This window comes from Danio aesculapii, chromosome 6 (assembly GCF_903798145.1).
Source record: "Danio aesculapii chromosome 6, fDanAes4.1, whole genome shotgun sequence".
In the NCBI taxonomy this organism is placed as follows: Eukaryota; Metazoa; Chordata; class Actinopteri; order Cypriniformes; family Danionidae; genus Danio; species Danio aesculapii.
In genome coordinates this window covers 37,297,869-37,309,747 of record NC_079440.1, presented here as the reverse complement: position 1 = coordinate 37,309,747, position 11,879 = coordinate 37,297,869, and the positions used below count along the sequence as shown (strand labels likewise).

Genomic DNA, 11,879 nt, shown 5'->3' with positions numbered 1-11,879 from the left:
GATTTGAGTTTACTTATTATTAGTTTTTACAAATTTAACAGGATTGAACACAAAACAATGAAGTTGTCCCAAAAAAAACTCTAGAATTCTTTTTTTCCATCTCATTTTAATTGAGTAGTTTGAACAAACAGCAAGCATAATTTTTAAAATGTTGTATGCTTTGATTTGGGTCTATAAAAATCAATCCAATTACAAACATCCAAGATTACTTTGAACAAAGATTACGTTTAATAATTTCTGATAAACTAATTTAAAGTGGTGGAATTTGAGGATGTTTTAAATCAAATTTTAGTCAAGGATGTACAAATGGTTCACTCAAAAATGATTTTGCTGCTTGTTGAAGCTACTTATTTAACATATGTTGAAACAACACAATTCTCAAGTTTTGGGGGCAGAAAACTTAATTGTTTATATACAGTTTAAGTCAGAATTATTAGCCCCCTTTGAAATTTTTTTGTTTGTTTTTCAAATATTTCCCAAATGATGTCCCAAATGAAATTTTCACAGTATGTCTGATAATATTTTTTTCTTCTGGAGAAAGTCTTATTTGTTTTATTTTTGCTAGAATAACAGCAGTTTTTTTTTATTTTTTAAAAAACATTTTAAGGTCAAAATTATTAGCCCCTTGAAGCTATATTTTTTTTGATAGTCTATAACTTGCCAAAACAATAATTTGCCTTAAGAAATATTTAGTAAAATATTATTTACTGTCATCATTGCAAAGATGAAATAAATTAGTTATTAGAAATGAGTTATTAAAACTATTTTGATTAGAAATGTGTTAAAAAAAATCTTCTCTCCATTAAACAGAAATTGGGGGAAAAAAGTAAACGGGGCTAATAATTCAGAAGGGCTAATAAATCTGACTTCCACTGTATGTTCAATCCACTTAAGTTTGTAAAAACGATTACGTTAAGTTTTTTTTACAGAGTTTGAAATGAAATATGGGATCCATGACCTTAGAAGAATGGCATTGTATCCTCTTGTATTTGTGCATGGGAGGAAGATTTATAAACCTATAGACAGAATAATGTTTTGTGAATGTCTGTGAATGATGAAGAGTTACACAGGGGCCTTTTTTAACCTTTTAACTTTGACAAACTGGTTGATTTTTTTTTTTTTTTTTTTTTTTTTTTTTATTGGTAATCCAACGAGACACAGAAATGTATTTCTTAAGATCAGTTTTGAATTCTTTTTCACATTTTCTCTTATAACAATAGTCTTGTATCGGTTTTCCATCTATAAATTTTAATTGAATATCCTGTCCCTAGCCAGAGCGAATGGTGAAAAAAAAAACGTTGGGGCTGCTTTTCTCATTATCTTGCAGAATGATTTTCCTCTATAGAGGCAGAGGAGGAATTTAAAGGGAAAGGCAAACTAAATGAAGGGATTCTCCATTTATTTAGCTCCAAGTTTTGGAGTTATTGGAAAGATATAAATTTATAGGAGAAAAGTTTTGTTTCTCTGCATTAAAATGTTTCATTTTTATTGTTTTAATATTTAGTTTTAATCAAATCAATCAATTCTAGTTTAAAATCAACATAAAAGGACAACTGGTCAGCATAAAAGATGTAACTTTTATATTCATTTGTAGACAACACAGTACCAATATTTTAACTTTAGAAGAGTTAACAAATCAATATTTGGTGGAATAATCCAATTCAATTGAAACAATTGTTATTTTGAACAATTTCTGCTCCAAAAAGTTGTAAATGATTATGAAAAATGTATTATTAATAAAAAATATTTTCATTATTTAAAAGAAATGTTATCAGTCAATTTTCTCCAAACACTGCACAGTGAAACCAGTACCTGCAGATAAACTGATCATTGTCAAGTGGTCTCTTTATTTTATTTTTTTCATAGCTGCATAAAAGCTGTTGTGGAAAAATAAAACATCTCTTTAAAGAAAATTTGAATTGTCTGCATGGATTTGGCATTATGTATGTGATTTGAGTAACATGCGTTGTGTTTTAATCTACTTTTGATGACAGTCTCATTATAAGTCAATATAAAATAGTCCATGATTTTACATTTTAAATGTTGGAGAAGTAAAAGCAAATAAATGCTGTAAACCACAACAGTTATTTTTTTTTATTTTTCCTCATCAGTGCTAACAACCAATTATCTTATCAACTCACACCCTACATGTATAAGCCTACAGTCTATTAATAAAGCTAATTTCAGGCCCGTAGCCAACCTGTTAAAAGGTGTGGTTCTTTTTTGGACCTGTTTGCAGTTATTCACCTCATTTTCCATTAAATTATGAAGTTCAAATACTTTTTATGACATTTTAAGCACTAAATTGTGCTGGATTAGCTTGTCAGATGGTTGTCATTACCACACTTTTTGATGCAACAAAAATAGTTCTTACATTGTTCTTAGTGCTCACCATACTGTTTTATGTTTACAAAGTTGTGTTTACTTACAAGTGTGCATTATTACAGTTTTATAAATAATGTAATGAGATTACAATTTTAAATAAATATTTTTGAACAAACAAATATGAAAAAGTACTTATTTTTGTAAATGCTATTATATTATCATCCATCATTTAAAAAAACTATTAGGAATCTGTTAAAACTAAATGTAGCCTATGAGTACATAACATCAGTAATTTCCTCAGTCAGAATTTGTCAATTTGAATAATTTAAAAAATGTATTTGTCTAAAAGCCGCCTTCTGTTGGTTATTTTCACAATGTTATATAACATACTGTCTAAATAGGACAAAAGAGCTCATATAGGGGCCAAATTCTAGACTTTGCTAGTATGGGTGTGGGTCTTTCGAAACACCCATTAATTTGATACATGTATACTGTTCCAAAAATGTATCAAATTACTTTTTATTATTAGGAAAATAAATGCAGAAACGGGAAATGGAAAAGGAATATCACTATTCACTTTTCAATAAATTTGGCAGATATATGTTGCGGCTGGAAGGGCATCCGCTGCGTAAAAATGTGCTGGATAATTTGGCAGTTCATTCCGCTGTGTCGACCCCGGATTAGTAAAGGGACTAAGCCGAAAAGAAAATGAATGAATGGATGAACTTTTCAATAAATGTGTAAAAACCTCCACAACAGCAATGAGAGCTAATAAATGGCAGCGGAATATTTGATCATATGCACATGTCCACAACATTCAAAAAGACTTTGTAATAAACGTTTTATTATTATTATTATTATTATTATTATTATTATTATTATTATTATTATTATTATAAACGTACTATCTGCTCTTTCTGCCGTTAGGTATGTCGCTTCTTTGTAAATGCTGCTGGACTATAAGAAAAAAAAAAAACATAAAATGAATATTCCAGAAAATCTTTGATTGGTCACGGGAGTCTGACTTAATTGAAACCTTCTGTATGGCACGAAGAATTCTGGGACCTTGGCATTTTTCCAGATTCCAAGAATCCACAGAATGTTAGATTTTCAGTCTCTCTCTCTCTCGCTCTCGCTCTCGCTCTCTCTCTCCCTCTCTCCGTTTTTTCCCCTCATCCAGCGGTGTCTTACATCAGCTTACAGTGCCTGAATGTGCGACCTAAAGGAGAACTTCGGATAGAGAGAAAGCCTTGTTTTTATCGTCCTAGTTACTTATTCATAACTTGGAATTAAGAAAATCCTGGACAAATGGTTTGAAAAAAGCAACGCAAGCAGTAAGTTTGCATTCTGTCAAATTTCAGTGCTTTTCTTTGTTTTCATTTGTTGGTTAATTTAAAGAAATCTTGGTCACCGTCCTCTGTTTGGTTTATGAGTACGTGTTTATGATTGACCGTGATAGTTTTAAGGTGATTTCGTGTGCATTGCTGTCATTTGCATTAAAGTTGAATTGGACAGCTTCTGTTTGCATGGCAGACTAAAATAGCGGATAGCAGAGCGACTTGATTTCGGTCAACTTTTGCACGCCAGCTGTTCTGAATTGAGTTTTTAACAGACTAGCGTCATACGAGTTCGAGCTTGTTAAATTTCACATCAGTGTACTTAAAGTTATTGATTTTGTTTGGAAATTAACATACATTGTAGTTTTTCTTGCTTCCCCTCAGAACTAACAGGAAGACAATTTCCCTTCTTTTATACCTCTAAAAAGTTGCTCCGTTTAATAGTATAGTTCAGACTCAGAATTGTTGCCAAATTAACAATGCAATATTTGGATTTATAAAAACGACGTAGACTGTGTAGTTAGCATGAGGGTGCTATTATTGATGCTAATTAGGTGAATAATGTATACAGTAAGCACAATAAATTAAGTATTTTGATAATCACACATTTCATACAAAACTGCTCTTAAAATTGCTGTTTTTAATAACTAGACATCATATATTCTGATATCTGTGTGAAAATAAAATGTACAAAATCACAAAGAACTAAATGTAAGCAAAGTATGCTTTAATGTTTATGCTTTAATGTTTCAATTAACTTCTGTAAGAATAGCATATTTTACATCATTGTATTTCATCATGAAAACCACCATATTACCTTTAAATATTCTGGAAGAATGTTAGGATTAAAATATTAAGATACTAATATTAGGTTTTTATTTTCAAACGAAATCCATTCGACTTATGATGAATGACTCTTTAATGTGATGACTGACTTTGCATACTCTAAAAGTCACCTTGAGATTATAAATTAAAAGCTCATCTATTTTGACATTTTAAAGTGTGATTTTAAGTATCCAAGTAGTTTGGTGTCCAAATATGTCCTGCTGTGCAAATCAGCCTGATTTGTGTAGGACTGGATCATGACCTCAGTACCTGCTTTACACACGCAGCCTTGACCTGTTCAATACCTCAACATATAATTCATCTGAACTACACATGGTCACTTTATATACCTCCTTACAAGTGTTCATGTATCAGACGCAGCTTTATTTTTGGCCACGAAACTGTTTCAGGATTTGTTTATACATTATTATACATGTTGTAATAGATTTAAATATTTTATTGTGATTAATTGGGAAGCTTAATTTGTATTTATTTATCATGTTCTTGTACTTTTACTTGCTAATTTTACTGAAGGACAGTAACATAATTAACTTCTCAACTTTAGATTTGGCTGCAAGTTTTTAAATAAAACAACATGATTAAAAAGGAGATCAAAAAGGATTAAAATCTCAAACATTTGCTTATTTTTTAAAATAGATCAAAATTAAGTGAATTGAAACTTAAAATGGGATAAAATATCAGTCTTGAAAAAAATTATTGCTTTTACATTTAAAGTTTATTTTATTATTTATTAATTATAATCATAATTATAATAAAATTATGTATATAAAATATAATTATACATTAATAATTATATCCTGTATTATATTATATATAATTATATAATGTATAATTGGTAAATAATTAATTAATTAATAAATATATAGTTAATTATAATTTTAACTTACCGAGTGATTTTGTTAAGCATTTAATTTCCCGAAATTACTTAAAATCTTACAGTTACATGTAAAATGAAGTAAGTAATCTTGTTTAGATACATATGTGTGCAGTCAAATGCAAAAAAAGGGTTTTCAAGCATTAAACCAATAAACAAAAACACAACTGTATTTTATTTGTACTTTTAGATTGTTTTATTATTTTATTTTAGCAAACAAAAATTAAGATAACTAAATAAAAGATAATTGTTTATTATTTATTAAAATATTTTTTTATAATTTCTACCATGATGCTAAAAGGTCATTTAATATCTATAATAATAGTTTATAAACCAAAAGTCATTGTCAGTCGTATTTAGAATATGAATCATTTAATAACATTTTAATAGACTCAAAGAATCATTGCAGCCTCAAAATGCTAATGAAATTTTTTTTTTGCTTTATCCATTAAGCTAGGTTTTACCCATTTGTCAGCATAAAAATGTAATCACTCAGTATATAATGCAATTCAGTATGGTCACCTTTTCTGTTTAATATTGAAAAATCTAAAAGTTTATTTTTCATAAAAGCTATTTCCAACGTTCACATATGTACTTTGCTTCCATTAAATATGCATTCAATGTCTAGTAATTTTAATGCAGACAGCATAATATATTATAAGTCACTAGGCTTGGGTGGTATCCAAATTTTGATACCGTCAAACCTCTTCCCTATTTTACATATATAGAAAATATACACTCTCAGAAATAAAGGTACAGGAGCTGTCACTTAGGCAGTACCTTTTCATAAGATACATATTTGTACCCAAAGAGTCCACAGTGGTACCTCAAAGGTGCATATCAGTGCCCAAATGTAACTAAAAAGTACCTTTGAGGTACGATTATGGACCCTTCAGGGTATTGTTTCTGAGAGTGTACAGTATTACCGTGTATAATAAAAAAATTATGGTATTATTTTTATTATTATTATTATTATTATTAGGTAAGGCTCAGACTGTTGGCTTTTATCTAAACCATTCAGAAACTGAATACCGAATATGTGACCTTAGGTTCGAGGTATTTCCATCTCTCGCGGTCACTTTTTTGTTGCACAATCCAACCTCTCTCTGTCTCCTCCACGCTGTATCGTGATGACAACCACACCTACGCATTTTTAGGCATTAAATAAATTATATTTAATATTTTATCCTTGTATCCTATATTAGTGCATTGTTTTTATGATGGTGTAACGGTATTGAAACTGATACCGTTGCTATTTTTAGATCCCACGGTATACCATATTACGGTATTACCGCCCAAGTCTATAAGTCACATAGAAATTGTGGCTTATATAAGAGTGATCATGGTAAATTAATATGTTCAATTATTATTTGTTTGGACATATATGTTTCCTTAATGTTTTACTCTGAGTCTTGTATGATTCAGGCAGCACTTCATAAACTGCTTTTAGAAAAGGAAATGGAAAATGATTTTTCCACTGGCGAAGTTGTTAGGTGTAATTGAAGTCAGAAAGCTCCTGAGAGAGTATATGTTACATTCCAGTGTGTTTCATGCAGGTGCATGATGCAGTGCCCCAGAAAATGACTTCATGACACATTGGACCATACAGCTTTATGCCAGAAAATAGCACTATAGTACTATACGAATTCTAACATATTTAAGTGTTAGACACACATACATTTTTTATTATTATGACTATTTAAATTTTTGGTTCTTCAAACTTTGGAACAGAACTTTAAATAAAGAGTTCTTTTATTATATTTTATTTATTAATTTCTAAAAACCTCTTTGAGCAATAATAATAAATCAATGGAAGTGTTTCATCATGGAATCATTCTTTTGAAAAGTTTTCAGAAGAATAGCTGAAAATATTTGTTCATCACAAAAGCTCTGATTCTGTAACGTGTCACTGCACTTGCATCTGTTTTTGCTATCAGCTGGCTCTAATTTTACTAGAACTGCCATTTGATTTGGATTTATGCATTTCCATGAAAGTTAAAATATCTGCAATGCTGTTACCGTTGCTTTAGGGAGGAATGAAAGAAAGAGGTTTCCAATGAAAAACACATGTTCTTTTCATACCTAAATTTACAGGCGTGTGAATATCAGCCTGGCGAATAAAATCCATTCTCTTCAGCCATGTTCAGTTTTTCAGATAAAATGCACTGTTGTAGTCACATGTAGCGTTAAAATATGCTCAAATGTTTGGCGTATTCATATGATGGTTTCTTGTTGGAATATTATCATACTATAGATATATAACTTGGAAAAAGGGGTTACTTTAACAGGTGTTATAGCAGAAAGTACAATTTTGTTTGTTGTGCGTAAATGTTTAAATTTAACAGGTTAATCACAATCAAAATGAGCTTTATGCACCAAGTGTACCCAAACACAAAGAATTTTTGTGGTTTATCTGGAGCTCAGGGTACATACATACTGTATACATACAAACTGTATATATACATAAAGACATATCAACACAAGAACACGGAAGACATTTAAATAAGTGGAAAATTAAGTTAAAAAAATTCTAAGTAAGAAAAACCTTTTTTTGGCATAAACTGTGTATATTCTGTATAAATAATGTAATTAAATACAATTGTGTGGCTCTTAGTCAACTATAAATCAGACTGAACATTGCATATCTTGCAATGTGACTATTGCCGATTCACACATACAGTTTAAGTCAGAATTATTAGCCCCCTTGAATTATTACCCCCCCCCCCCCTGTTTATTTTTTCTCCATTTTCTGTTTAACGGAGATGATTTTTTACAACACATTTCTAAACATAATAGTTTTAATAACTCATTTCTAATAACTGATTTATTTTATCTTTGCCATGATGACAGTAAATAATATTTGACTACATATTTTTCAAGACACTTCTATACAGCTTAAAGTGACATTTAAAGGCTTATCTAGGTTAATTAGGTTAACTAGGCAGGTTAGGGTAATTAGGCAAATTATTGTAAAACGATGGTTTGTTCTGTAGACTATCGACAAAAAAAATATATAGCTTAAAGAGGCTAATCGTTTTGTCCTTAAAATTGGGTTTTAAAAATTAAAAACTAAAACTAAAATTAAAAAAATAAAGCAAATAAGACTTTCTCCAGCAGAAAAAATATTATCAGAAATACTGTGAAAATTTCCTTGCTCTGTTAAACATCATTTAGGTAATATTTAAAAAAGAAGAAAAAATTCAAAGGGGGGCTAATAATTCTGACTTAAATTGTATATGTAAATGAAGTTATATATATGTGTATGTATATGTGTGTGTGTATATATGTGTGTATATGTATATATATATATATATGTATGTGTGTGTGTATATATGTGTGTATATGTATATATATATATATGTATGTGTATATGTATGTATATGTGTTGTTGACTTTTTTAACTGTACAAATAAGAAATAAAATATTTTTATAAAATTATTTACAGTTAGGGGCTTTGTTTGTTACAAAAGCCATAAACAGTAAGGGCCCTGTAAATTTATGACCATAATTAAATGGGTAGATGTTTTAGTGCATGAAGATTTGTATCGTCTGCCTGAGGGGAGAAGTGTGAAAAGTTTGAGGAAGTGAAACAATCACAAATTGAGGCCTTTAGATAACTTAGGGCCTTAAATATGAAGCTATAATTAGCTTCTCTGCTGTTTTAATTAGAGAGTTGGGAATTGTTTAAGCCTAAAACAAAGTTAATGTGTAGAGTTTTAATTCAATTACAATGTGTTTAATTGTGATTTGTTGTTTAAAAAGTGTTACTCCTACCATTTTTCTGAATGTTTATATTGCTATCATTAGCTTTTAGAAATGTTTGGAGTATTTATTCACAGGTATAATAACACAATGCACTCTACATTTTAGTTTTGTATGTGCATAAATGTTCAAATCAAACTGGTGTTTCAAACTAATTAATTTGCAAAAGGATTATAATGTGCTATAGGCATGGGCTGGTGAAAGATTCTGACGGTATGATAACCTTGGATAAAAAAATTCACTGTATGACAGTATTGTGATTACTGCTCTAAAATATATTCTATTTTTAAATGTCTGGGTAATTTTTAAATGTCTGGGCTTTTTTCCCCTTTGAACACAATATATTTCATTTTGATAAAATATTTTGGAACAGTAAACATGGCAGGCTAAATACTCAAACTAAATCACTGACTTCTGCTGTCATCATTAGTTTCACAAACACTTTTTATATCTTTGGATATCTTTCTTTTCTTTGGATATAAAGTAAAAAACTAAATAAGATAGTCGTAAAAAACACATAAAAAACTTAAATATACCATAGGAACAGTATAACAGAAAATTTTGGGGGTTTTAAAACACTGACTTTTCCAAACCGCGGTAAAACTTGAAACCGGTTATCGTGCTATGCTAAATGGTTGTTACAGAAGTTAATGTTAGTTTAATAAATTCCAAATTTTAAAACCCTGAATTGTAATTTTAACAAATGGAGCCATGTGAATTACTGTGTATTGTAAACGAACTAAATATACATAACTATAAAAAATCATAACTTTTCAGTCGATATATCAGGCATGTCGTAAGCCAGATTAACCCTGTTAAAATGTTTCTGTTTGAAAATAAAAAGTCTATTAAGTCTTCAAGCATTTGGTGCTATGTTGAACACCAGGGCAAATACATCAATATGGATATTCTTAAAAGACTTTCTAAAACTTTAATAATAAATAATTATTAACTGTATATTAAAGTTCTCTTATCCTGAAGTTGAATAAATGCTTGAATTTAAATACGTGATTACAAAGTTACCAGTTCCATCATATATTGGAAGTGATTAAAATGTTTGCCATGAGCAATGAAGGGAGGCTCTAAAGCGAAACCCAGAGTGCATATACTGTAGTTGTCCTGAAAGGTGATTTTGAAGAGTGCTTCACTGTCATTTTCTGGCTGTTTGGTTGGTTAAGTTGCGATCCCAGATCTTGGAAAGCTTTCGCATGCATCACCACAAATTGAAACCAGATTTTGACACTGATGTGTGCTGATATTTAATTGAGGCCTTCAGATAATTTATGGCCTCACATCTATATGAAGCTATAATTAGCTTCTCTCCTGTTTTCTATAATGGGAGACTAGTTACAGTTAGGAAGTGTTGTAGTCCAAAACTAAGCTCATGTGGAGTGTTTTAATTCAAGTCTTGTACATTTTATTGTGAATTGATGTTAATAATCGCTATAATATAATCATACCAGTTTTTAAAGACATATCGACATTTTGACAGTTATGTGTGCTAGTATTAATGTATTTTAGATCATTTGAGTTATCAGTCCTGAAATCTTTATGAAACTATCATTAGCTTTTCTGCTTTATTCTATAAAAGTAATCTAAAAGCTGCTTTTACTGTCAATTGTATTGGTGTATTGTTTGTATTGGTGTACTGATTTTACTGTAAATTGTATTGGTGTATTGTTAACAGTTTTGGGCATGTTCCTTTAAAACAGTAATTAGTTTAGTTACTAGTTACTTCTCACAAGTAGTAACTGAGTTAGAAACTGAGTTACATAATTCGTCACCTTAGAATTATAAGGTTCTCTCTGACGTTTTTGTCAAAATTGAGTCAGACAGATTCTTATCAAATGACAACTTGTTTACATTTTAAAACTTTTTATTTAAAAAAACAAATGTTGCAAACATACTGTTTGTTATATGAAATGCAAAAACTTTGAAGCTCAATATTTCAAAATCATGCCGAACGCTGATAGAACCCTATAATTCCAAGTTGACGAATTATAAAAGTAACTAATTACCAGGGAAAGTAACTATTGCCTTACTTAAAAAAAAAGTAATGTCAAATGAGTATGAAATAAATATAAAACATTGTACAATGTGAGAGACACCCACCAAATTCAACACATCATTACAAATATTATCATTAGTTTATAACTTAAAGGGAAAAGTAGTGCTTGTATTTCCAGAATACTGGATTCCACACAATCCATTTGTGTTGGGACAACAAGAAGGAATTAACTTAACGTATTAGTTTTTACAAATTTGAGTAAATTGAACATAAAACATTTAAGTTGTCCCCCCAAATATCAAGAATTGTGATAACAGCATTGTTTCAGTTCAATTTAAATATGTAGTTTGAACAAACAGCAAATATAATGTTAGAGTGTAGGTTTAACAAAATTATAAGGCTTCCTGTGAAAATGTGTATATATTAAACTATAATACATTACCAAACAGTGATGGGAATAATGGCGCTATAACTAAACGGCGTTACTTTTTTTAGTAAAAATCAAATGAATTACTATTTCCCGTTACAATGCCATTGCCGATACTGACAATGAAATGCGTGTTACTATAATTGAGAACACTGAAGCGGTTTTCATGTAAGCAGAATCTCTCTCAGCCATATTAGACACATAACCAGCCAGCGATGATGATTGGTGTGTTTGTGAACGTGGTGTAACTGAGAACGTGATGATTGGCTTAGATAGAGTATCTTAGATAGAGTATTTCCA

At 29.9% G+C, this 11,879-nt stretch overlaps 1 protein-coding gene across 3 annotated transcripts in view; it reads left to right on the top strand.

Annotated features, from left to right (window-relative positions):
• Positions 1 to 3,491: 3,491 nt before the first annotated feature.
• Positions 3,492 to 11,879, top strand: part of ddr2a (discoidin domain receptor tyrosine kinase 2a) — a 72,081-nt gene continuing 63,693 nt past the window's right edge. For all 3 annotated transcript variants that reach the window (XM_056460120.1, XM_056460121.1, XM_056460118.1), the window contains exon 1: positions 3,492 to 3,659. The gene's annotated coding sequence lies outside the window, so the exon portion shown is untranslated. The remainder of the gene's footprint in view (positions 3,660 to 11,879) is intronic.